At 35.8% G+C, this 27,305-nt stretch overlaps 1 long non-coding RNA gene across 1 annotated transcript in view; it reads left to right on the forward strand.

The window, feature by feature from the left end:
- The first annotated feature begins 8,430 nt into the window (after window positions 1-8,430).
- LOC120498030 overlaps window positions 8,431-27,305 on the forward strand; it is a 186,037-nt gene continuing 167,162 nt past the window's right edge. The window contains exons 1-2 of the long non-coding RNA XR_005626620.1: window positions 8,431-8,719; window positions 17,262-17,328. This is a non-coding gene — a long non-coding RNA (uncharacterized LOC120498030). The remainder of the gene's footprint in view (window positions 8,720-17,261; window positions 17,329-27,305) is intronic.

Below are 27,305 nucleotides of genomic sequence, written 5' to 3' on the forward strand. Positions count from 1 at the left end.
GTCTGCAAAATAGACATAGCCAGGAAAAAAGGCAAAATATTCCCTACTGAAGTTAATCATAAAAATTGAGAAATCAAGTGTTCCTGCTGCTATCAGCTCTAAGATTACAAATATAGTCTTAGTGGAAATAGTAGCCTGTTAAATATTGTGAGTAGCTATTTTTAATTTCTAATTAAAATTTTTAATTTTTGAAAATAACATCTAGATGATCTGGCAAATTGTTCATTATAAATCAGGGAGAGAATCTTACAGTTCTTGCTCAGACAAAACATCCATTGAGTTCAAATGGAATTTCACCCTATTAAGAATAGCGGGATGTGAAAAAGCAAAGTATTATTGGTGTTTGTTAAAGTTATTATAGCTTTAGAGAAATAAATTAATTGGGTAGTGAGGAAAGACAATGAGAAGAGAAAAAGAGATGCTATAATTGGAATCAGTTAAATTCCTATGATCTGTCCATTAAAATACTATGAAAAGACACACAAACATACGATTAGGCATATATCTGTCCATGTCCAACCTCTAGGAAATCTTAAATGCACTGAACCAGAAAAGGGTAAGCACTCTGTAAACAGTGGAAGGTAGTTTGTTTGTTCTCACCCATTTATCAACTGCTGTCTGCCTTGCAGGTTCTCATCTCCTCTTATTATCATGATTGTAACAGAATATGCTGCCCCATTCAGTTGGACTTCAATAAGCAAAAAGTTTGTTAACAAGTTAACAAGAGGTAGACTGTGTACTCTTAAAGACCATTCCTTGTGTAGGAACCAAATTCAGAGTCCCCACTAGTTTAATAATTTTTTATTACAGTTATGTTCCTGGCAGTAGTGATTGCTTCATGTTAAAAAAACAAAACAAAACAAAGCCAAAAACCCCAAAACCAAAAACTTCTTTGCAGTGTTAATATGTTAGTTCAAATAGCAGCAGACAGGGATTCAAATGTAAAGATTCCTTTCTTTATAATCAGTAAGGGTTAAGTATAGTCAAAAGTTTACATTTCCAGGGCTTTTCCTTCTTTTTTTTTTTCTTTTTTTTTTTTTGATACAATAATTGTAACTTTATTTGATTTTACCCTTGCAAAGCTGAGAACTTGCAGGGATTTGGGTCACCCACAGGCATATGTTTGTTGAGGTCAAGACAGTGCTTAGGATAGTGTGGACAGAGGAATCCTAAATCAAGTTGTTATCAGATCAAATAATTGTAGAAACTGTAGAAAATCATAGCAGGAAAGTGACCAAAGCAAAACTGTGCTTAATTGTAATATTGGAAAGTTGTTTCCGCTTTCAACCTCATATTTGCTTTCCTAAATCAGGTGTATTACATATCTGATTGTATTTTAACTTACCTGCATTTAAAGAACTATTTAGCATCTTTAAATCCATTTATGTTGTGATAACTGACAGCACATAGACTGCACAGGAGCTCTGCCAGTAAGGCAAATGATGGACTAAATTACAGATCGAACCTAAAACCAGGTACATTATAAACGGTGAGAAAGCCTTCAGCTTAGATACATGAGTCCTGGTTTATGAAAATACTTATTTGTGGATAGTCTCACACATTTAGAAGGTTTTATCTGGGCCTGGAAGAAACATTTCTGTGGTATGCACTTGTAAACCAAAATCCTAATTCTCTTCCTGTGTCTCTTCTCTTAATATGGCCTGAAGCTAGTCAGGCTTGTGCATTTGAGAAGTGCTTCAGCATTCGTCTCACATATAAAGAATAAAACATAGTAGTCTAATTTTAGCTACATTGTAACTTCTGATGAACTGCAGTTCATCAAAATTAGGGGTACTTCGGTGAGTCTTTTTATCACTAGACTGTTCTAGCAGTATTTTTATAATAAAGTAATAGTTCATAGTATATAAAACCACTAAACGTCCTTGGTAGCTGTGAGAAGAATATGGGAGATGCAAAGATTTTGTGTTGAGAGAAAAAGGCTAGATAATTTGTTACTCATCTCTGACACGGTAAGCTTGTTCCCAGAAAGGTATTATCTAGATATTTCTGTGGTTTTTAATGGCAGGAGAAGCCATCTTCCCTTTCCTTGGGAGATGTCTCCACAAGCCATCCATCATCACTGAGTGCAGTGGGAATTCCATCCATTGCAAAGTCCCAGCATTCCCTGTAGAACATTTTTTTTCTATATCTGCTCTTTACAGATAGTACAGAGTTTAGGAGTTTTGTTCCTGTGAAATTCATTCAGTGCATTCAGGTACCTGAAGAGGAAACTATCTCAGCTCCTTCTTGCTATTGTTTGCCCTTAAAACTTGTTTTTACTGATACTCTGGTATTACAGGTTTTGAAATACCCTCAAAAGCAGCATACCAAGATAGTTGTATTTTCTGATGAATTGCTTTACAGAGATTGTAAGCATGCATTTTACAGGACAGCTACTTGTATACCACACAAAGCACATGTTTACTTGTGGGAATTGTGTGATTTTGCTGTAATTATTAAAACCTATTGATTGTCTTCCATTATGTTAATGTTTCCAAATTAAGCAATATGAAGCAATTTTATGCCATCCTGCAGCTCAGAAGTCTAGGGATATTATTTGCAACTTTCACTGCAAGTCTAGACACCTCTGTGAATAAAACTAATAATTTACTTCATTGTAAGTTTGTGTTCTGATTGTAATCAATGAACCTTGCACTATGGAATAATAATGAGGTGGCAAGTGAGGAAATAACTCTTCTGAGGTAGGGAAAGGGTCATGATAAAAGGCACAATGAGCATTCAATTGACTTCTTAAACAATAATACTTTTGCCCCTTCTTTTAAAGGCTGGCTACTTTCAGATAATCATAAGCTGTTTGTAGCTATGACCACTTCAAAAAAGAGGAATAATTTTAATGATGAGCTATTATCATAATTGCTTCAGAATATCCTGAACTAGCTAAAAGACCTTATTTCTGGACATATAGTACTTTATTGTACTTTATTTTGATATACTGTGTCATCTGTTCAATTTGTGGGAAACTACCAAAGGTGAATAACTGAATGCTAGGGGTGCAAACACCAAAAGATTTCCATCAATTATTTCCAAGATCAGCTGCCCTAGTTTTACTTCTTTACTAAGTTGCCCTAATTTTACTTCTTCTACACTTACTTCAGAAATATGAATATATATATATATATATATATATATATATATATAAATTTGATTTAAATATCTTTTAGGATAAGTCCTGCCACTCATTATTTATGTTTCATAGATTTGTATTTTATTGTCATATTTTGTGTTATTTATTCCATTCTCAAAATCTTCCAGTTGATTCTATGACTTTTACTTAATTTCCTATCTTATGTATCTATACTTTTATTTCTGTTTCTTCTTCTCTTTTCTTATATTTGTTCTTTTCCTTACCACTCTCACTGTTTCATTTTTATGCTTCTTATGATTCTCTTTTGTTATAAAATTCTTTCTATTTTTGCATACATTTCCTATTTGCTCTGATGTGGTATTCCATGTAACAACAAAGGTCACAGACATAATTTTGAGATGTAAAGGTGGCTTTATATTTCTGTGTGACCCTATGTACTTGGACAGCTAATAAAACAGAAACATTCAAAGGCGTGAGGGTGTGTCTGTTATGTTTATTGTTTCTAAATGCATGTATTAACGCATGCACCACTATTTGTATATTGCTTTTGAAAAGGGAAAGAAGTACCTCAACGTCTTGAAGTAGTCAGAGGATAAGAAACAAATGTTTTGGTAGATTTGTGGATGTACAAGTCTGTAAACCCCAGCAGTTATTCTTAAAGAAGAAAGGTAATGAAAATATTTGAGCATTCTGAACCCTTTCTGTCAGGAACTTTAGGAGTTTACTGACATATCAGGAAAACTATGATTTTTTCATTTTTTAACAAAAGTGCTCATTGGCTCAGAGCAAAGGTCATACTCAGAATCCAGAGAATACCCATATCCTTGGCTTAGAAAAAGTAGTAGTATAAATGTTTATTTATTTATTAAACAAGTTAGTTAGATACCAGTTTCTTCCTTGATTTCTTTTTGTGTGGTAATTGTGGTCTGTCAGAGGACAGTGAAACCACTAATCAGTATGTTTCAGAGAGGATACAGTATGGAGGTGGAACCTTCATTTCGCTGAATTAATCCACTGCTGCTACATCTTGATAAAAATCCGTGCTTCTGAGCATCGGTGTTTCAATGTACATGATGTGCAACCAAGCAAATTTTTTTTAGCTTACCAGAAATCCTTTTTGTTCTTTGACAAAACTGATGGGGCAGGTACCTCCTAACCTACTGATGTGGAAGCAGTTGGTTGACGTCTTGTGACTGAGTCCAGGATTAGATACCTAAATTGAATTACTCTCCAGACATGACCTCTGTTTTTAAGAATCTGATGTTTGCTAGAAAGGCTCCTTAAAAACTTTCAGTCTTTGAACATAAAAGTTGCTTTCAAGTTAATAATTAAGGCATTTAAAAATAAAGGAGTGGAATGCATTTGATCTAGCTTTTCATATTTTCTAAGTATGCCAAATAAGAGTGACTTGAATAAAGCTGCTGAATTCAAAAGGTTATGAGTGTGAAGTAAAATAGTGCCATCTAGTTTAGAGGAGGAATTCATACAAGGAAACACTCAGCCAGAATTACTCCAGAGAACCTACACCAAAAGATAGAGACTATATTTTTTACATATTTCCTTTTATAAAATAATACTTCTAAAACTTAATAAATATTTTCTCTAGTAAAAGACAATAATAATTGCAATAATGGCAATAATAATTCATGCTTTTCTCCCAAGATTTGCTAATAGTTTTGTAGAAATTAGTGAAGGAAAAATATGAGGGGAAAAAAATTGAGAGAGCAAAAGAAATTCTTAGTTTATGATAAAAATTATTGAGTGGGAAAAAAGACATTTGCAGAAAAGCCTTTGTCAAAGGCAGTTTAATTTTCAGAATATAGAAAGAATTGTTTACACTTTGGATAAATGCAAATACAGCGTTTAGGAAAATTACCTTTGCATTACTTACTTCACTAATTACCTCCAAAGCACCTCTAAAACATACAATATCATTTCAAATCATGTTAAATGGACAAAAATTGCAAAGTACTTTTCTAAAGTTCAGGTGTTAGAACTAACATCTTTGACATATTTTTATTTACTAAAACTGTGCATATATCTTGAAACTTTCTCATTACAATAGTCACTTTATGAATTGCTTCCCTTGCTTACCCAAGTATTTTTTTTCCATTTTCTCTCTCTTCAGTCTCTCTCTAATACACAAATTATATACTAGTTTTTAAAAGCAAAATTATTACTTTTAGGGAAGTATTATTACTATTATATGGAAGGGAAGTTAATAAGAATGCAAATAGACAGTATTTCCATACAATAATAACAAAGTCCCTAGAACTGATTTGTCACATTTTTCTGTAGCAAAGCCTTCAACCAATATTATTTCATGTCCAATCAGAATATGATTGCATAGTGGATATTAATGGATACAGTGGACAACTGAGCCCTTATAAGAAGTCCATTGAATCTCAGAAAATATTGAGAGTATCACAATTCTCCATGCATATTAACAGCTTAGTGGTAGTGTTTATTCAGCTTGTAAACTTCTATTCATTGACATTCACTGTAACAGGAGATTTTCATGATACTTTTAGGAACTTGTGTTACTGTAGCTGCAGTCACTAATCTTATCTCAAGCATTAAAAAATAATTTCCAGTATCCTTTATATTTGAATGGAAACATCGTTGAACTATTTTACCAGCAGTGTTTAATTTTCAAAGGTAAATTCAGGCAATTTTTACAACCGCAGAGATTTTGCAAGAAGTCTGTTTGGAGTAGTGCATATAGGAACTAGAAAAAATCATAGAAAACACTGTAGATCTGAAAAAACATAGGTTAAAAATATAAAACCTTCTCTGCCGATGGGCAGAGTATGCAAAAGGCAATATTACATCTTGTGTAATGTAAGGGAACATTCACTGGAACTGATATTAAGAAATGTTTATACAAGCTACTTTGGAAAACATACACAGGAATTTATTGGTTTGGTTTGTTTTTTTGGTTTTTTGGGTTTTTTTTAATTGAATCTGACTGGGAGAGCAATCTTTATTGAATTTTCTGATGGTAATGGGATATTAGCAAGTAAGATAAGATTAATTTCCTAGAAAATGCATAATGTAGTCAAGTAAGCAGAGCTGGACATGATCAAAAGAATACAAGTAGATTATGTGATAACCAATTTAAACCTCTGTCTGGTAATGTGTTGATACAGCATGCTAAAGCTGTGGTTACGAAATGAAAGAAAAGCAGAACTGGTAGCAGGTGCATGTGTAAACATCATGTTATTGAGAGACAGAATTATCTTTTTCTCTTTTTTTTTGTTCAAACATATTTCCATGTTCATAGTGAATATTTTCAGGATATATTTTTTAAATGTCTTTCCTTGATATCACTGTTACATACAAATGGAAAGAAAGTTTCCCATGAATGCTTAGAATCATTTGATCAGTAAGACAAGGACAACTACTTTACAAAACTTAAAACTATTTGCACTGCTTTTCTGTATTATACTGACATTTACAATTACAGTTCTTTCATCAAGAATCCTGAATTAATTCTGAACCTAAGAAATTTGTAGACAATATTTTTCATTTTATTTCTGACCTCTAAGACAGGAAAAGGTAAGAATCCCATTTCTCTCAATACTTCAGGAAAAGGAAAGTTAAACACAGTTGCATAAGCAACATTGACAGGGAAGAAAAGCTTCAGCTTTTTTTTTTCTTTTTAACTTTGTTTTCCTAACAGTTAAGAAAGATACTTAAGATTTCAAAGGTTTGAATTGTTTGCAAAATGGAATTTTATTTTGGTAAAATAAAAATAGAAGTCAGTCTGTTTCTTTTCTTACAAGCATAAAGTATATGTAGATGAACAAAGATGTATTCGTGGAGGGCGTTAAGTGCATGACTAATCTAAAATAAGTCAAAGCCTACATCATATGCATCATCATAAAAAGCTTTCCATGTCACTGAATGCACTTCCTTAGCATTGTCTATGCATCATGCTTCTCTTAATTCCCCTGTTGGGAGCTCCAGTAACATCTGAATCACAGCCTTTCTACGTCCAATGCAAAGGAAATGAATGTGATGAGCAGTGCTGCAACTTTCCCTCTCATTATTGCAATTCTTTTCCAGCAATAAATTTTCACTTTGTTTAATTGTAAGCCATGCTTCTTATTATTGTCTCAATTTTCTCAGCAAAGCATCTGGAGATAGACATTAATGTTATTACTTTGGTAATAATTGTGTTAAATAACTGCAGAAAAGCAATAGCACATAACTATTTATTATTATAGTTCTGCTGCTATTACACTCCTGTCTGCTATATAACAACATAAAAGAACTTGACAGTGTAAATACCCAGGTGAAGTAAAGGTTACTAAACCTAAAATAATAATGAATGGATCAAGGATTTAATAAATATACTTTTATGGTTCCTTTTTTATTTTGTAAATAAAATTATATTCAATAATACATTCAGGGGGAAAAAAAAACCTACTAGAAAAAGCACAATGAAAATAGAATTTAGAAAGTGACTAAAATATGTGAGAGGAAAAAAAGGAGGGAAAAAAAAAAGGAAGTTTGGACAAAAAAGCTGTTCCAGAGCTTTGTTCAAAATTTAGAGTTAGTACGATATAAGAGGAAAAATCATTGTCTCATAATATCCCGGTAACTGCAGAAGAAATCTTTGCAGCTGCTGCTGGTTGCACTCTGCAGCTGATTTCCATAGCAGTACCTTTCCCAAAAGATTAGGAGTATTACACCACTAGCAACATCTTTTCAATATTAAACCCTTACAAAGCAAAATCTAGCATAAAGTTTCACTTTTATTTATTTGTGGGGTGGGGGTTTTTTGGGAATTTTTTTTGGTTTGTTTGGGTTTGGGTTTTTTTGTTTTGGGTTTTGGTGGGTTTTTTTGTTTGTATTGTGGATTTTGGGGATTTTTTTTGGGTTTTTTGGGGGTTTTTTTGTTTGTTTTTTGGTTTTTGTGCAGGGAGCCTCAGAAGAGTTTCACCTGAGCAGATTCCAGGGAAGAGAGATCAAACAGGTGTGGGGCATTCAGGGACAAGTTGGTGAGTTTGGAGCAAATGCAAGGCAGAGGAGTGAGGGTGGGCACGTAGCAGGTGCTAATCAGGGCTGATTGAGCTCACCTGGGAAGGGCAGATCCCAGCACAGCTCAGGAGAGCCCTGAGGCCAGCAGGTCACTTTTGGGGTTTGCCCTCTTAGCTGGAGGAGCAGAGGGTCTGAGCTACTGTGGAGAGCTTGGGGTTTTGTTTCATTTTTTTAGATGAGGTCTGCTAGATTCTGAAAACAAATGAAGCAAAGTAGTAGCTTGCAATAGAAAAACAGGCAGATGACATAGTTACAGATCATCGATGTTCTGTGGAGATGGCTGCAAAATGGAGGAGGCTCTCAAGCAGCAGAGAAGAAAAAAGAGAAATTTTGAAAAGGAATTGGAAGACATATGCACCAGATTCTGTTCCTTGAAGAACTGTAAGAATAGGTATTTGTGACCAGTGGGGAAAAAAACCCAAACCCTCAATAAGCCTTCATGCTCCTTCCTGTAAAGTCATCTAAAACAGGGCTACACAGCTCGTGGCCTAGAAGAAGATATCCTGTGTGCAGCAAAGCACTTCCAAGGTGTGGAGCAGAACAAAGAGAACTTTGATGATTCTGGAGGTAGGTAGGTGTGGGCCTGGCTGATAAATTTAAGTGCTTTTTTAAGCTGAGTAATATTAATTCTGGAGAATCTTAGAGGAGGTGTTCGCATCCTGCCTCATATTACCCTGTCTCCCACTAATAGTCCTGGCAGAGGGGAAGTTACTGTTTTTCCAAACTGCAGAAGATCTTGACTAAAAGATATGCTGGTGAGTAAGGCCAAGTACAAATGGCTCAGGATAGAAGCATTCTGAACACATTCTTGGCTTTGTGCAGTCGGAGGCAGGTGATGGAGATTTGCACTAGAATGTTGAGCATGGCAAAGAGGGAATATCAGTGTGGGGAGAAAGGTAAGGTGCTCTTAAGTTGTGCTTTCTGCCATAGTGTAGTAACTGTTTGCAGGCTTGCTCTGTTAAGCCAAAAAATGTTTTTGGAATAGCAAAGTAACTGTAAATGAGAAACAACACAGGCAGATGAACTGCCAGGTGAGTTACAGAAGGTGAAGTCCCTGTTTCTGCAACTTGTGCTGGGCTACTTTGTGCAGTATTCTTAAAATAATAAACATAGCTGTGAATGAGTGATGTGAGGAGGGTCCTTCCCCAGCTCTCTGCAAGAGGCTGCTCTATGAAACAGCTTCTCTCTCCCAGATTAGCAAGCTCTGAGCCTTTATAAGTAGATGAAGCATGAAGAGACTTGCTGCTGTTGCTTGATTCTTCAACTACTATTCTTACTATGCTTTCTTTTATTCTTGCACTGCATTAAGCTGTCCCTTGTAACTTGCACCCTTCTTTCTAGCTGAAATCTACTCTAGTCCATTTTTTCTCTTGTTGGTTAATTCTTTCATTATCCTGTATTTTTTAGGTTTTTTATACATTTTGGTGTCTTTCTCCTTGAGCATTTTCTCTTATTACTGTTCATTTCTGTTTCTGCCTCTCCTTCTGATTCCATCTGTGTAATTTCCCTTCTCCTCCCATTTTCCCACACCTCATCTTCTTGTCTTACCTCATTCTGCTCTTATTATGTATTTTTCAATGAGAGTTTCTTAAGGTGAGAAGAAAAAGAGTGACATGCTTTGCCAGGTCCCTTCTAGAGGTTTTCTAATTACTAGCAAACCAGTTGTACTTGATGAAACAAATTACTAAACCGTGCTCTGACTCACTTGAAATTCACTTATATATGAAATGTTAGACTGGTTTATGACATAGTCAAGCCTAAATAAAGAAATCTATTTGAAAGCTTGCAAGAAGCTAGTATTTTTAAGAGGGAGTGATGGTTTTGCTGGGTAGAATTTCTAGCTGCAGGTATTCGTATGGAAACTTCAGAATAAGTGAATGTCTCAGTCTGGTGAAAGCCACTTGGCCAATAAATAATTGCCTGGTGGGAGAGAGGCTGAAGTGTGGGAAAAAACCTCAGACAGTGTGAATTAGAAAGCTAACTGTAAACTGGATTTTTTTTTTTAAGGCAGCTTAAGTGATGAAATTAAATACTAATTCATAGTTATGTCTATGACTCTGGAAGTTGTTAGAAACAATAGGCACAGAAAGCTGGGTCATACCAATTAGTCTTCCTGTAAGAAATCTTGTCTTAAAAAAAGAAAAATCAACTTTCCAAAGGCATAGGAACACTTCTGTAAATGTCAGATAGAAGAGAAGTGAAAGAGAAATTTCTTTGTGTTCTTTTCTGATGCTTTTAAAAGATGAACTTTCTTCTTCTGACTGCTATTTTCCACTAATTATTGCTAACCATACCACTGCTTCTTGTAACTGTATTTTAAATGGCACACTATAGATCTGTAACCTATACAGTGGAAATGTTCTGTTTTTCAGAAGTATTGTTTAATCATTAATACTTTAAAACTTTCTTTTAAAGTAGTGGTGGGCTGCCTTTTTTTTTTTCTTTTTTTATACAAGTGGGGCAGTGGAAAGGGCTACAGGGATGGTATCTGTAAGGAGCTGGCAGAAGCTTCCCCTGTATCTAACAGAGCCAATGCTAATCAGCTCCAAGGTGGATCTGCTGAGAGAGGAGTGAGAATATAAGTGAGGAACAGCTGTGTAGAAGGTGGGATGGGAGGTGCTCCAGGTACCAGAGCAGAGCTTCCCCTGCAGCCTGTGGTCAAGACCATGGTGAGACAGCTGTGCCCCTGCAGCCCATGGGGATTAAAGCGTAGAGCAGAGATCCAGTTGTAGCCTGTGGTGGAACCCCTGGGTGGGGGAGGCCCAGAACACAGGGGCATGCCCAAAGAGTCTATTACTCCTGGAAACCCACGCTGGAGCAGGCTCTTGGCAAACGTTTGCACCTATGGAAGGAACCCCCACTGGAGCAGGCTGCTGGCAGCCCTTGTGACATGCTGGGGACTTATGCTGGGCCCTTCTTCCTGAACAACTGTGCTCCATGGAAGAGACCTATGCTGGAGCAGTTCATGTTGGAGTAGTTCATGGAGGATTGTCTCCCATGGGAGGGACCCCAAAATGGAGTGGGGTAGGAGTGTGAGGAGTCTTCCCCCTGAGGAGGAAAGCAGTGAGAGAGACAATACATGACCTTATCTCATCCCATGAGACTTTCATTCTATTTTCTTTCTCCTGTCCAGCTGAGGAAGGAAGTGATAGAGCAGCTTTGTTGGGCACTGGCATCCCGCCAGGGTCAACCCACCACAGGCACTTTAATGGCTCCTTACTTTAGGACTAAAGAGGTTCTTTTCTTTTAAAATCTTGGAATTATTGTTTGCTGAAGATTATTTCTCCTTCAGGTAATGGAGTATCTGGTTAAACCTTAAACCCCAGGAAAAAAAAAAGGCAATAAACTTGATCCTTACTGTAGTTCATGCACTCCCAGTAGTGTATGAATACACAGTAGATGTGGTTTAGGGGAGAGCGAGGGGGGAAAAAAGGAAGGAGGTGCACTGTGTTGTGGTATATTATGATATATTTACTGATATATATGACCTCTAGATTTTATTTTTACCACGTTCTAAAAAAAACAATCCAAGACAAGCTGTCCTCCCTCCAAAAAACTGAAAAGACCCCAAGCAGAAGACTTCAAAAAAAGAACATCCCAACACAGGATGATAATATTGATACCACTTAGTGGAGGATGCTATGGGTATGTGTGCCACTGCTGGTTTCAGTTCCTGCATCTTGGTGATTCTGTGCAGTGCAGTATGATAGGTTGAGAGTGCATACTGATAATACATCTGCCTTAGTGATGTGATGGGCATGCTGTAATATAAGCTGTGTCCCTGAAGTGCAGGATTTGTTAGGTCAGGTACAGTTCTGCACTGAGATTTTTGTGCTAATATATGACTTCTGAGTCAATAACCTTCAGGACTGCACTTCTCTGCAGTTTGCTGTGTTGTGTGTGGAATGTGCTTGCTGTTCCAAGCCTTTTTCTAGATAATAGTTTGCTTCAAAAATTTATGGTTTTCTGTCTAGTTCACTTGGTTTTGTTTTCTCAGTTTCAGTTTCCATTTACGAATGTGTACATTTTCAGAAATACACAAGTGTTTAGCCAGTCATTTCAGGTTCTTGCTGTCCCTGTCTCTGAGCTTCTGTGAATGAACTGTGACTGAGGGACTGTATTAAATGAGCAGATGCAAAATATGATTGAAGCACAAGGCTTATATTGAGTTAGAAATAGAGTGAAGTTTTCCTTTCAGTGTCCTATCAAATAGGACTGTACTGTTGCTGATATAAATGTGATAAATTGCCTATGAATAAGAAAAAAGCTTCACCTCTTTCTGATGCTCTGTATAAAACCTGATTTCTATAGAACTCTTTCAGTGACTCTTATCTGCTTTTATTACTGCTTTTTAGATATAGTTCATCCTTGAATGTTCCTTAAAGCAGGAATTTTTTTCTGCTTTTGTTCTTAAGTGTGGTCATACAATTGTTATAGAAAGTTAATACTGTTGGGAGGTCCCTATCTCCTCAGACTAAATGTGAATTAATATACCATTGATTAACAACTTTGAATTGATATGAATGTACTTATGCTTATTCGGCATGGTTTTGTGTGTAAGATTTATAGCAAGTTATACTCACATGTTGAATAGGTTGCTGGTCAAAAGGCCTAGCAAGCTCCTGCCAGCAGCAGACATGAAGGAAGGAACTGATTGTTCCGTGGTAATTCTTGTCTTTTACAGTGTTCCAAGCTTGTCAGAGCAGAATGTTGGGTGCACTTTGCTATCTCAAGCCTTGTCAGCCCTTTAGTTACCAGTCACTGGCAGACGCTTCCTCCTGCTCCAGTTGGTCTTGTGCTGGTTTTACCTAGCACAGGGAGCTCAAACCAAGGGGTTTTGTAGCACTACTACGCAGGCACACAGTTTATGGTCATTGGGAGTGGGGCTGTGGCCGAGCCTATCCCCAGTGGGTGCAGCTGTGAGCAGCGCTGACAGCAATGAGCCATGGAGTGCCCAGGGGCACTGACCAACCACCAAAGGGAACAGAGGGCATGCAGGTGCAGTGTACCCACGTGAGGGGTATAAAAGGTTGGGCTGAAGCACGAGAAGGGCAGACACTTGCAGCTTTCTGAAGTGATGTGGTGTTGCTCTGTATGGGCAGATGCCTGAAGCCTTCTGATGTAGTATTCAGGTGCAGTGTACCCACATGAGGGGTATAAAAGGTTGGGCTGAAGTACGAGAAGGGCAGACACCTGCAGCTTTCTGAAGTGATGTGGAGTTGCTCTGTATGGGCAGATGCCTGAAACCTTCTGAAATTGTATGGTGGCACTCTGTGTGTTGTGGCTGTCTCAACTGTGACATATGCTGCAACATGAGTACATATATGCTAAAGTGGAAGGTGTACTTGGCAGGTATGATGTTTCTTAATGTGCTCGCTTGCTGTAATCTGAAGATGTTCCCTGGGTGAGAAAAGTCTTCCTGTTTGTGTGGTTGTTGTGGAGTTAGTTCAACCAGCTTGCAATTAAACTAAGATAAAATTAGAATACTTTTAAATTAGGTTCAAAATGGGCAAGTTAGTTAAAAGGCTAATAAAATGTAAAAGTCAATAAATAGTTTTGATGTAGTCAGGATGAGGTTCTTTTGAAAGTCCCCTCTCAACTCCAAGAGACCACTCTTCCCATGTGAGCAAGTGACAGTGAGGAGTGTCAATAATTTTCCCTCTTCAATCTGCCCAAATCTCATAGATATGTTCATTATTTTCACTTCTTTATGTCAGTTGCTATCCTGGAAATAGTCTGGCCATTTAATTAGAATAAATATTGCTTCAATCTCTTACAAATGTATGTACCTGTCTATTAGAGAAATGCATCATTTCCATTTGCCTTGCCAGCAAATAGCTACTTGCTGCATCTGTACCAGCACATGGCAAGTCTTATATTGCACTTGGCATTCCACATTATGTGATATGTGAGAAATTTGTGATTAACTGTTCAAAAATAATAAAATGTAGCTCATTACTTGACTGGATGTGATAATAATTAATTGCTGATACCTGATCTTTCTCCAAAGCAGGCAGACTTCCAGTAGTCACGCAGCCTCTGTTGCACAGGTTCTGTTGCCATTAGTTATGAAAAGCAATTATTTTGTAGGACATGGATTATAAAAATGAGAGCAAATTCTTATAGTTCATCTTGTAATCTCCCATAGTTTGTTTTGCTTTTCTTACTTGATGAAACATTATTTTCTGTTATTTTGGAGAAAATGGACCGAGTTTTGTGACTGAGATAGCAGCAACATCTGGGCGGGTGCACTGCACAGGGGGTCAGGACAGGCTGCTGCTTGGACTTGGGAGGAGATGGGAGAACTCTGATGAGCTGGGCGAGGCGCCCAAGCTCAGGGTACAAACACTGACCATGGGGCTAACTGTGGGCATGGGGAGCTCCAAGGGAGCTCCACCACTGCCTGCAGTACTGCATACTGCACTGAGAATCAATCTGTTCTTAGGACCCGTGTTTTGGAATTGTCTCGTTATCGAATATCTAGTTACAGATGCTTGCAGGAGCTTTTAATCTCAAGGTTTCTTTCATTTAAGAAAAAAAATAGGGATTTTAGTCCATAAAGAAAAATTGCTTTAATGTGAAGAAATTACTGTAATATTTTTAAATGACATCAACACTGCTGGAACACCTTTCCAGTACTCACGGTTCTGTTATTTTTTGTCTAGTGAACACTACTGGACTAATTTTCTCAGTTGTGTTGGTATTTCACTTTTTGTTCGATTCTGGTTTGCAAAAGGGGTCCCTTGTTGTTGTAGGAAAATTCTAACACTGCTCACTGCCTGCAGCCTGGAGTCCATAAGAATCTGCTCTGCTGGGTTGCAGTCCTCCTTCTCACTGCAAACCTATCTCTTGTATAGTTCACAGTCTTTCTAAAGAGGACCAAAATAAAAGCATCAAATTAGAACATTTTGTACGAACATAATCTTCTGATTGTTCTTCTTGTGCTAGGAATGTCCTTTGTTGTGTCTTTTGCTAGTGAAGTCTTTGTTGCATCTTTCATTGTCACAGTGGTCAGAGTGACCAGACATGATGTCTTCACTTCTGTTCTTGCCCTGAGTTTATCTGTCTCTTGGCTTTCACTGTACCAGGGCTAAAAGGTCTGCAGTGCTACCTAGTTTAGCTTCTGTAGCTGTCTGATCTCTGACATTCTTCCACATGGAAGCATTCACAAGGGTGATATATTTTATTTAATGTTTTAATTAATGTTTTTCACAATGGAAGTGAGAATGAGAGAAACTAAAGAATTCTGTTGCAGATATTGCTAATATCATGGAGAACTAAGGCTATCCTTTCTAAACTCACGCATTGAATTAAATCTAGTTTTTGACTCGCAACAGTAGTTACCTCTGTTAAAAAAGAATCTTAAAACCAAGCAAAGAGAACCACTAAGCTTTGGGACAGAAACTGTTTATCTTGCATTGTGGTGTATCAACATGTTCCAGAACATCCCCTATTTTAGTGACCTAACAAATCTGGAAGTAATAAAATCTTTAAATTGTCTAAGTTTATTATGTGAATGAATACTACTGAGTAATATCGGAAAAAAAAACCATGTATGATGTGGCTTGTTACATAATGTTTTTCAACCTGTACAAAATTTAAAATATGACATCATGTCTCCTATATTTAGCATTTAAATTTAACAAAATGTATTTTCACTTTGGAATTTGTTTCTAGCTTTTCTTGTTGTAAAAACATAAGTAGAAGAGTTTTATTTCATTGCTTAATTGCTGAGCAATTTATGACTTTTATTTAATCTTATCATGCAACTTTGCCACCACTTGCCCGAAGTTCTGCTGCTTAAAACTTGGTTGCTGTCTTTTATCCAAAGGTCTCCTGGTTTAATTTACTTTTTCTCCATTTTGATCTGGAGGCTATATGAAATGAAACCTGTAGTTCTACCTTACATACTTTCTTGATAAACCTGCAAATAAGGTTTCTGTTGCAGGATATGTATCTCATCTTTAGTATTAAGTCTCAGCTTGTATGTAATATGAAATATGTAAAATGCTGGTAGGATTTAAAACAAAATAAAATTCTACTTAAAGAATCATAGAATTTGCCTGTGGACAAAGAGGAAAATGGAACACTAGTTGAAACTAAGATTTTTTATGAGTGAAAATACATCTTTACTTTGGAACAGAATTATAATCTGCAATGACAACATTTTACCTTCATATTGCTTCTATAGCTGTAGAATGTCAATAGCTAAGGGAACATGGACATGTTTTATTGATTCTACTGTGGCATGTGAGGTGTCACATAAAGAATTCAGAGATAACTTCTAATTTATAAAGCATCTGTGGACTTAAGTGTTTTCATGAATCCTAAAGACCTGACATTGTCAATATATAATACAATTGATTTTTTTTTTCTTATTTTGTTTGCTAGGAATTGATATTTCTATGTATGGAAGGGAAAATACAAGTAGGATTACCTGTAAGATTGAACAAATAATATGAAAGATGTTTTTTGATTTGGCTTTCTGTTTATTCTAGTGCAAACTCCTTTTTTATGTCAAAATTAGAATATATCAGTGTAGGAAACTATTTTTGTGCTATTTAATCACTTGTTGTAGCTGATATATGAGAATGAGCATTGGCAATGTGATCAGATATAAATATCAGACCTGAGAAAAATTTAGAAGTCCAGTGGAATAAGTGATAATCTGGAGATACCATTATCTTAGTTTCAGTGTATTAAGTCAGCAGCATTATATCTAATACATGTCTTTAGTATCTGGTCCTATTTATTTTGCCAGTTATAAGTGAAAGTGTCCATATTGCAGTAATTTGTGTCTGCTGCTGGCGTATTAGAACATATTAGAGCTTATTTTTCCATTAGGTTCTTGTTTGTGCATGTTCTGAATTTTTTTCTGTGGTTCCAAGGCAGAATTTGTTAGCTCATTCTGTGACAGTTTGTCTCTAAAGATACAAATTCCACTTGTCCTAAGTTTCTTAATTCATTTTGAGAGGGAAGAGGGGGTGAGACATAGACCTTATTGGGGATATATTTCTTATTTATAGTATAAGATTCTTATTAGCTTTTGCAATTCAAAGTTTATTCTATAATAAATTAATATATTTATGTTGTTTTGACTTCTTAACAGGCAATAACTTCAAACTATAGCTTCATGCCTTTGCTGAGAACATAGATTCTACTGCCAGGAAGTAACAGTAAGTACTTAGGTGTTATAATTTCTATTTAATGAAGAAGTTTTCTTTTTAAGTGTTTGATGTTTACTTTAAGTGTGTTCCAGGAAGCTATTATGACTGTATTGCCAGTGCTGAAATATACAAGTAGGTTCTCTCAGTGGATCAGATGGCTCTTGCTCAGAATATTTAGTTGTTTTTCACAAGAGGGAAAACCCAGTCAGAGTAAATGCTTCTGTTTCAGTTGGCTGTAGTTCCCAGTGTTTTCATTGAATGGGCATAACTGTGTTTATGAAAAAAAATTTTGAAGTTATTAAAATCATTAGAAAATGAAGGTGGATGAGTTACTATACATTTGAAGAGTTATAATATATTTTAATGGATAACAAGATACGAGAGGCAGAAAATTAATGTTTAGCTGGAGAAAAGTCAGTGTTCTGAAAGACTAAACAAAGGTACAAAAGTAGTTCATGATAGGCTATTTTTAGGTTATTGTTTAGGGTTTTGCAGCCAGGGTTAAAAACAAGTGGCTGTATGCCATCAGCAGTAATTTAAAAAAAGACTTCATTGTGCTTCATAAAGACACTGCTCTTCTTAACAGCTTTTAACAGTCTCCATGCAAAACAACACAATTGAAAATTGCTGTCCACATTAAGGCTTTATGTCCTTTGTAAATGAATTTTGAACGCACACCTGCTGTAAGATTGAATATAAAAGTAAATTTATATCAGTTGCTGTGTTTATTACCGAGGGATTGATTTAGGACAGTTATATCTTTTATTAGCTTCCAGTTTGCCTTCAGTCTTCATTAGATAGTGAATAAGGATTGTTGGAGGGAGACAGGCAGTCCTGCACTCAGGAGCAGAGTGTGCTGCTGCTAGAGGGCTTTTATGACCTCAGGACATCATCGCTTGGGGCAATGTCTGATCAAGATCAGAAGAGTAAGCCCTGTGGTGTTTCCACGGATCTGTAACAATCAGTGTCGTTACAAAGTTGTGTTAAGACTAGTTTTGGCTATTTGTTTTTAAATGTAGTATTAAGTTCCTACCTCTCTTCCTAAATTCATCTTTACCTGTGAGTTATCAAAAATGATTACACAATCTTGCACCTCTACAAGCTGTGGTACAATGAACTCAGATAAGATTAAATCCTTTAAGAAAGAGATATGCTGAGTATTCTTAAATCAACTTGCCTCCAGTGATTTCGGTGTACATACAAGTTGACACAAATGTTGAACCATTTCTTCGCTATTCTTTTAAGTAAAGGGGGAGAGTTGGTGACCTTGAAGGGAGAATCAGCTTTAATTTGCAATATGAAGATCTTGGACTAGGTAGGATGCAGCATTTTAGGAAATGCTTTATAACTTTTTCTTGGTCAATTTCTTTTTATAGTGCTTGCTCTTTAGAGATTTTTATTTACTGCTAGTGGTCTGTTACACTTGAAAGCTACAGAGTGCTTTTGAAGGATTCTGTACAAATATTTACATAAATGCAAACTGCATCTTTCCTCATCACAAAATTGTTTAAATTTCTTTCTGAGGACAGTCTTTTCTGTGGAGGAAAATAGTTGCTCTGCATCACATGATGCTATTTTTTGAAATATGCTGAGGGTGCTCAGCTTTGAGGTTTTTGTTTGTTTTTTATTTTTCAATTGAAGTGAGACTGGGTGTGGAGGACAAGTTAAGTGTCTTCCAAAGAAAACTTGGGATTTGTTTTCTAGACAAATTAATAGGAAGAATTAGGCTTTCATTTTAAAGCTTTGTAGCAAACTGCTTTGTTGTTTTGGTTTTATTTTTCCTTGATATCTGCTTTTATTTTTAACTGGTCAATCTGTATGTCCCCCCCCATGCTGTGAAAATATTGAGCCAACACACATCATTTGCTTCTCAACTAAGCAGTGAAGAAATGTCAAAGAAGGTAGTGTCAGCTAGAAGTAGAGATTGTATTTTTTTCCAGCAGAGGGCCAAATGAATTTTAAACCTTTATAGTAGTTGCTTAAGAGACACTATTTGATCTTGCAAAGGTGTATTTTCTGCTTAATCACTTGATGATCTGTCAATTGGATAAATAGGGAGGATTCCATTACTATCATAATTATTATATGGAAATGTTTGTTTTGCTACCAGTAAGGAAGTAATTTTTTAAAAATCCTGTTATGCATTAATATTTTCGATGGCTTTTCAGGAATATATTCAAATGTCCAACACACAGTGCAAAATAATGAACAGTGAAGCTATTCTGTCTACTTTACCAATTCTGATTATACCTAGAGGCCCATGTGTACTTTATCCTGAAAGCTCAGCTGTTCTAACATGTTGTTTAAAAAGCCCTTTTGAGAATTGCTCCACTGATTAGGGGTAACTTTTATGTATGTCCTCTGTGTCCAGTGATATTTCTTGCCTTTGTAGAATACCCTGTGGCTTGAAGGAGATGAAGACCAGCAGGGAGCCCATTATCTGGGCATCTCTGTAGATGACTGTTCTTATGCATACTCATTGCTTCACCAGAGAAGGCATATTACTAGATATGATATTGCACAAAACTAAATAGCTGGTTTTGATTGAAATAGTAGCCTTATATTTAAATATGAAGGGAAGGCAGTAGACTATAATGTAATCTATGTCTCTAAAAATCCATGGGTTTAGGTGCCTTCCTAAAAAAGAAAAATATTTTAATAAGAAAAATAAATATATTCCCTGGAAAGAGAAACATTCAAATTCAGAATTTGGATAGACACATAATTTAAAAGGATATAATTTATTATTACTGCAATATTTTAGTAATGTTATGTAAATAATATTTTTTATTTCATAATGCATCTTTTGTTGAAGTTCTGTCAATTCTGATGACTGTAATAGCTGTTGTTTTTTGGGGTTTTTGTGGGGTTTTGGGGTTTTTTTTTGATTGTTTAGGTTTTTTTTGGTGTGGTTTTTTTGATATGTCCACTTCTTGGTTCAGTTTGTCAAGGTTTAGTTTCTTTGTTTGGTTTGCTCATCCTGAGTCAGAGGATAGGGAAATAACTTTCATGGGATTTTTTGGTTGGTTTTTTAAAAGTATTGATTTATTTACCAATAATAAATTACAAAAATGATTTCAAGGATGAAGTGCTGCTAATATAAAAGTCATGGTGTTGACGTGAATGTGCTTCTTTACTTCTCTGAAGTAAAGGAAACTGAATAATCCATTAGATGTTTCCAGAGTGCTTTTTTCCTGTGTTCTAGACTAACCCATGTATTGTGCTTGTACAGTTCAAAAGCCTGTTGATACAGATAGACCCAGAGTGCAATAATCCAAGTCCTTTAGAGCATTAGAATGCTGCTATATTTAAATAAAAACTTCCTCAATTATAGTAATTTTGAGACCACTTTTTAACTTTCACATATAAAGTAATTGGTGTACTCTAATTCACATAGATGAGAATTTTGTAAAGCAGTAACTGAAAAAGAGTCTGTCATGCTATTCAACCTGATGAACTTTGAGATAATTGTGTGATGCTTGTGGATTTGGTGAGTTTTGCCCCTTTTTGCATAAAGAAGCATTTTTGGCATATAATCAAAATTATGATGACTGTCTGGGAAACGTGCTTTCAAGGGTTGCTTCCATAAATGAATCCTAAGTAAAAGCTCTTCATCTAGCACAGAGCACATTAAGCTGGAAGAACAAACAAAAAGCTTGTTGGTAGATCAAAGAAAATACAAGCATAAAAGATACTCTTAGAAGATCAGTTGGTCTAAATATCAGAATTGTAGTAATATCTTTCAGTCTTATTCTCCTCTGGTTTATTGCTTTCATGTAGACCTTGATTATTTTAGCTGCTGGCATAGTTCCCTTCAAAAAGCTACTCATTTGCTGCAACTAATGGGATAGAGAGCAAAGTGTTAGCAGTCTTAGGAGAACTGAGTTCATGTTCTAATGGGAATAAAATTTTTAGCCAATTATCTTGTACTTTGTTCGCCTAACTCTAGAAAAGTAAATCAAACATTGAAGACTGCATCTGGCGTGTATAAAACATACTTGTGTGTACCTATCTGTCCATGTACAGGTAGATAGATAAGGCATATGATAGCTGCAGAAGGTGAGATAATCTTTCTGTATACTGAGAGTGTATTTTTACAGATTGTACACAAGATAAATTCTTGTATGATTGCTAACTTAAATATTTCAGATATAGGTGCTTCTAGATGGCATAGTGACCATCTGTCTGAAGACTCAATCAGACTTGTCAACCATTTTTTCTTCTGTGCTTTGGCGCTGAACTTTTTGCAAATAGATAGGGATTAGATGAGAAGAATTGTCCTTGCAGCTCGTTCTTCTGTAAGCCTTTTTCACTTTTCATTTGACTGAAAGGAGGTCCACACTGCAAGCAGTAGTCCACCGTGTAAAGACTTCTGTATCTTTTGGTGTTCTAGGATACACATATTTAACTAGTGCTGCAGCTGCTTCCTGCATGTGACTTAGGCTAGCTTCCAGCCTCATAGTTAGGGTCTAATGCCCTATGTAAGAGGACAATTTACTCTTTAAGTAAGCAAATAAGCTTTGGTTATTATAGCTCTCCTTCTGGTCACGTAAGAGATGATGGCTCAGGCTTGAAGTTGAAATGTGCCTCTGAGGGTCTCTGTGTCTAGGTCTTGCTAAATCTGAGCAGTCAGTCACTGTACTAACCAGGGAACCTTCTCCTAATTAAGAAAAATGTGTTGTTCTGTCATAGGGAAATCTGTGGCAAATAGACTGAAGTGAAATACAATAATTTGCCTTTTTGTCTTCAAATAAGATGGAATTAAGCTACTAAAGAGCTTATATATAGCAATAAATAAAATCTTGATTGGTGACTTAGAGTTGCAGTAGAGATATAGCAGGAGGAAAAAGCACTGGTTACTAAATAAGGTATGTAAGTAATAATAAAATCATATTTTGGATGCTCTTACTCATAGTTTTATACATAAAAGCAATTTTGTATTACAAATCAACTCATTCTGGTTTTGTATAAAATAGCTTCCCCTGGCCACAGAAATGAAGACTGGAACATATAAATCATTGGAAATTTTCAAAAGACACTGTTTTGGAAAGGGCTACATGTTGTACCAACCAAGTCACTGCTGGCTGCAAAATTGAATGGGACACCAATGGATTGCATTCATAATATTAGCTATAAAATTTGAAATTAATACCAGTTTCTGCTTCTGCTACCATGTGCTGATTAGCATAAAGGAAACTTTGCCCTAAGAGCTGTGAGGTAATTAACACAAAATTCAAACCCAGAAAACATTTCCAAATCAGAAAAGGCTCTAAATGAAAATGACTGTTGGGAAAGCACTGTGGCAAGAATGATATATATTTTCTGATATCTACTTGCCAGTCATCTACTTTAGGCCAAATTGCAGGGAGTGGGAGAAGATAATTTGCTGGGCAAGGCAGACCTTTGATTCACTGCACATGACTATTACCATAGGAAAAAAAAATTAAAAAACACATTATTTTAGATTGCTGTAGTAAAAATGCATATAAAATGCTGCTTCCCTTCTGGAAGACCTTTGTTATAGAGTGACAATTTTGGGAATCATGCTACAGTGTGTTAGTTATCATTTCTAATGCTCGGCTATTAGCCACAATCTTGAGTTACATTATGAGATTTTGATCTCTTCAGATCATCTGACAATGCTCTCCTGATCATCCAACAAAGCATCCCAGTAGTTGTGTGTAAAACAGTTTTTACTTTTTCAGCCTTTTTCAGAGTTGGGAATATTTTTGTGACCTTAATCTGGTGGAGTGCATTTTACCTTTTAGCATGCATCAAATGGATGGACAATGTATGAAGTCTTTGCCTGCCCATAGTCTGCACTGGGGTCCTTAACTTCACTAGGAAGAACAAGTAGTCACTAGCTACTGGTTTATTGGTAGATTGCTTTGAGAAAACTAGCCCAATAGCTAGATTTTTCTAGGAATTATTTGTAACTTTCTCTAGTGTTAGTAACAGTGTTAGCAGTGTTAGGACTGCTTCAGGTGTGGGGGATTTCCTTGTTCATAGAATGTCATTTTAAAGGTAACCTCAGCAAATATCCAATATGCAGTTCCAATGATTAGCATTGACTATAGCATATTTCACAATAAACCAGTGTAATACTGCCTCAGCATTTCAAAGTGTCCTCGTGGTTACTAGTGCCATGGAGGGGAGTGTACAGTTTGGAGGAGGTAATTAGAATGACCTTGCATTACCAAGCTGGTGAGCAGTACTGGATTTTGTCCACAAGTAATGGAGTTTTTCATAAGATGCTGCTTATCAGCAGCATGTGCATGCAGATATCAATGAAAGTTAATGTGAATATCTACACATGAAGGTAAATTGAAAAGCAAGTATGCCTCATATTTTTCAGAAACATTACAGTTTTAGCTGAGCTAATTTAAGAAGTATTTTCTTATTCTTATTATCTTAAAGTTTTTAGCAAACTAAAAATTATTTCTTGAATATTCCTTAATTACTGGTATGTTTTTATATTGACAGTGGTTTGCACCAGGCAGTCTACCTTCTCTAACAATTAATATGGTGTTTGGGGCTACACAGCAGCAGTGTTTAGTTTAATAATGGTTTATAATTTACCTGAAAACTTTTTCAGAGGCTGGATATTGAATAACACTAGATATTCAATTATCTTTAAAATATGTTATTTTAATAAATACGTTATTTATTAATACACATAATCTCCAAATGCTTGTTTCTTTGCATTTTTGTTTTAGAGCCAAGTATTTTGTCTTAAGACTAACATGAGAAAAGTAGAGTATAGAATACTAACAGTCTTTTGAAACAGATGTAGACAAACAGCTGTTTTCACTGAACATCAAGTTGTGTTTTCTTTTTCCCAATGTAAAAGAGCAGGAGTTACCAAGAACGTAAAGCAGCTTTAGGGAGGGAAAATCTAATTGTCAAGTAGAGGGCAAAAGGTCTCAGGAGACAAATATATTGCTGAAGGTAGGATTTTCACCCCAAGAATGGAACACTATGGAGGATTTATGTGAAAAACTGATAATTGAGACACTCTTATCAGTTCCCCTGCTTATCAAAACATTAAACTGGAAAGATTTCTTTACAAAGGATTTCTTTGGTGAGGATGGTGATCAGTTTTCATGTCCAAGTTTAACTAACTTCCACTGATACAATTAAAAACTGAAAATATACCAAAGGTTCTTTGGATAGAAGCTGAGCTAAATATGAAACCCACTGAAATATGAGGTCCCTGTCGCACAATGATTTTACCCTGTGCTGGTACAGTTTACAGGGAAGGAAACAGATTAACAAACAGCTGGATTTTCTTTTGCAAATATTGAGAAAATGTCTCATTTTGACAGTCTTCTGATATATGCTGAGCAAAATGTTAACTTGAAATTTTTCATCCAGTTTAAAAGATTTAAAGGCTTACTGGAAAAAGAATTCCAAACAAACATACCCCACATACTGTAGAATTAAATGTGTCACTTTCAGATAAAATGAAAAGTAATATGTGGATATTTGGTATTTGAACTCCTACAAGTTCCATTACATGTCCAGTGGAGCTATTTTTGTTTAATCTATCTTACTGGTCAATGGGTGTACTGAACATGAAAATTTATCATTTGTACATCCTCATCTAAAACGTCTTTATGAGGAGGGTGATGTTTACAATACAGAAAATAAAGGCCTTTTTTCAAAGTTGTCAAGAAAATATTGTTAATGTGTTTTTGATGCTTTAGGTGGGCATGTCTAGGCTTTCAAGTGATGTATAGAGCAATCTGGTTTTTTGATCGTTATGGTAAACAAGGTGGCTTTATGGTCTGGCAGGGCAGTGGCTTTATACATATCAAGATATCAGTAGAATCTGAAGGGGAGCCACTCCTGTTAACAGTTGTCTCTTAACTGGGAATTGTCGTATTTTTCATTTTATTCTTTTAGCTGGTGTTGCCCAGTACTAGTTACAGCATCAGCTTACATGGTCAGGGAGGCACAACCAGCAAAATTGTGTTTAAATGGCTTCATATGTGTCTTGAACCCCTGTTGAAATGTTCCTGGGTATATGTCCCTACTTCCATACATGTATTGGGCACTACAAAAACACTGTGTTTAGACTTATGCAAAGTCTAGTGGATTAATTCAGAGACTTGTGATGAAGGAAATGTCAGCGTTTAAATATTTTGATTTAATTAGTTAGGTTTTTGTAGAAGTCATGAACAAAGGATAATTCCCCAAAACAACAAATTTATCTTTGCTTACACGTATATAGACTTCTAATTTACTCAAAACTGAGAGACTAAAAAAGTTACTTGTTTTTCCTTTCTGTATGTAGCATTTCCTTAAAGTTGAGTTGAACCAAAACTGTGAAATTTGAATTGAGTTTCTTTAAAATCATATAAAATATCCAGGCTGCCTGTGGTTCTAGTACCTGAAGGAAACTATAATAGGATATATGGGTATTATTCAATGGGAGGCAAGTTGCAAATCAGGTACCTGTAACAAAAGAGACTTGTTTTAACCTATTATACCGTAAGGCAAGCATTATAAAGGTTATTAGCAGAAATACAACATAAATTTCTTCCAGATGTTTTGTACTTCAATTATTTTTGTAAAATTATATTTTTTGCTAGATGACTAATCTTTTAAAATTAGGGTCTTTCCATTTAAAATCATGAAAATGCTTTTCTTGATATTTAAGTTTCAAAAATCATCTGTATTCTGTGCTCGTGCACTCCCATGTTCATGTTTATTACACAAGATTAAGTAACTGCATCCTTTTGTAATATTGTTTGACCCATTCAAGGATTTTCAACAATCATTTCACTTGACTATACTTTGAAGCATGTCTTGCAATGTAGCATATTCAAACAAGCATGCAAAGAAATGCTTTGCAGAACAATTCACAAGTATATTTAGATGAGAAAACTAAGTGGTATAATATACTGCAGTGCTGTTTCTCACGGGAGTGGAGGTTTTTTCCTGTATCAGTTGAGGTATTCTGGGAATCTAAGGTTAACTATATACAACAGTAGAAATGATTCAAGGAGCAATGAGGCACATGTTCATAAATAATTGCTGTCACAGTTTTAAATTATTTCACAAAAATTCCCCAAGGAGTTGTATTGCTCTTCATAGTTCTAATGTTGAAGCGATCCTTTCTCTGGGAAGATTTATAAGTATAGATAAATTTGACTTATCCTTTCTATTTCTTGCTTGTTTCAGATACAAGATTTCAAATTTTGTGGGTTTATTTTTGTCTCAAAAGATTCCAAGCTTGCATGACAAAATAAAAAGCTATTAGAATTTGTACCTTGTACAGTATCTTAGTTTTCTTTCTTGCATTCATTCTCTCTTCTTTTTTATGTGCAGTAAATCCTGAAAAAATGTGACCTGTAGGTAGAATAGGAGGGGAAGTGCTAATTCTAGAATTCTACTAGTTTGTTCTGGAGGCAGTGAGGGATACAGAAGGAACTGGCAAAAAACCCCTCTCCATGAACTGGAAAAGAATTATATCAGAGCAATTTCTTAGAGGAATCTATGTGAAGGAGCTATGTAAAGAATCATAGGTTTTCTAGCAGAGGATGGCTTTCTGTTCCAACAAATCAATTATTTTCTCTGGCCACAGCTGCCTAATTACCAGAGAGAGATATGGCAGATTATTTTGAAAAAAAAAGGAAAAACAATTATAAAGTTTTAGAGTCTCTTTCACTGTGTAGCAGGTCTACCACTGATATTGCATCCACCACAGCTCAGAAGTCACTGAAGTCTCTGGTTTCTCAAGTTCACTTTTTACTCCTAAGGGTGCTTCAGATTATACTACTATGGAGTGTTACTTGGGGGAATATTACTCCAAGATTTATGGTGGGTATATCAACCCAACCCAGAGGTTTCCTCTTCCAGTTAAATCTTTCAGCTATGCAGCAGCCCTGTTGCTTGAGAACCTGTGGGATTTACAGAAGGATAATCTTCCCTGTTACAGAAATTGCACAGAAAAAAACACAGAATAATAAAAAATTCAGTAT

Source organism: Passer montanus, unplaced genomic scaffold, assembly GCF_014805655.1.
Source record: "Passer montanus isolate IOZ18808 unplaced genomic scaffold, ASM1480565v1 scaffold14, whole genome shotgun sequence".
NCBI lineage: Eukaryota > Metazoa > Chordata > Aves > Passeriformes > Passeridae > Passer > Passer montanus.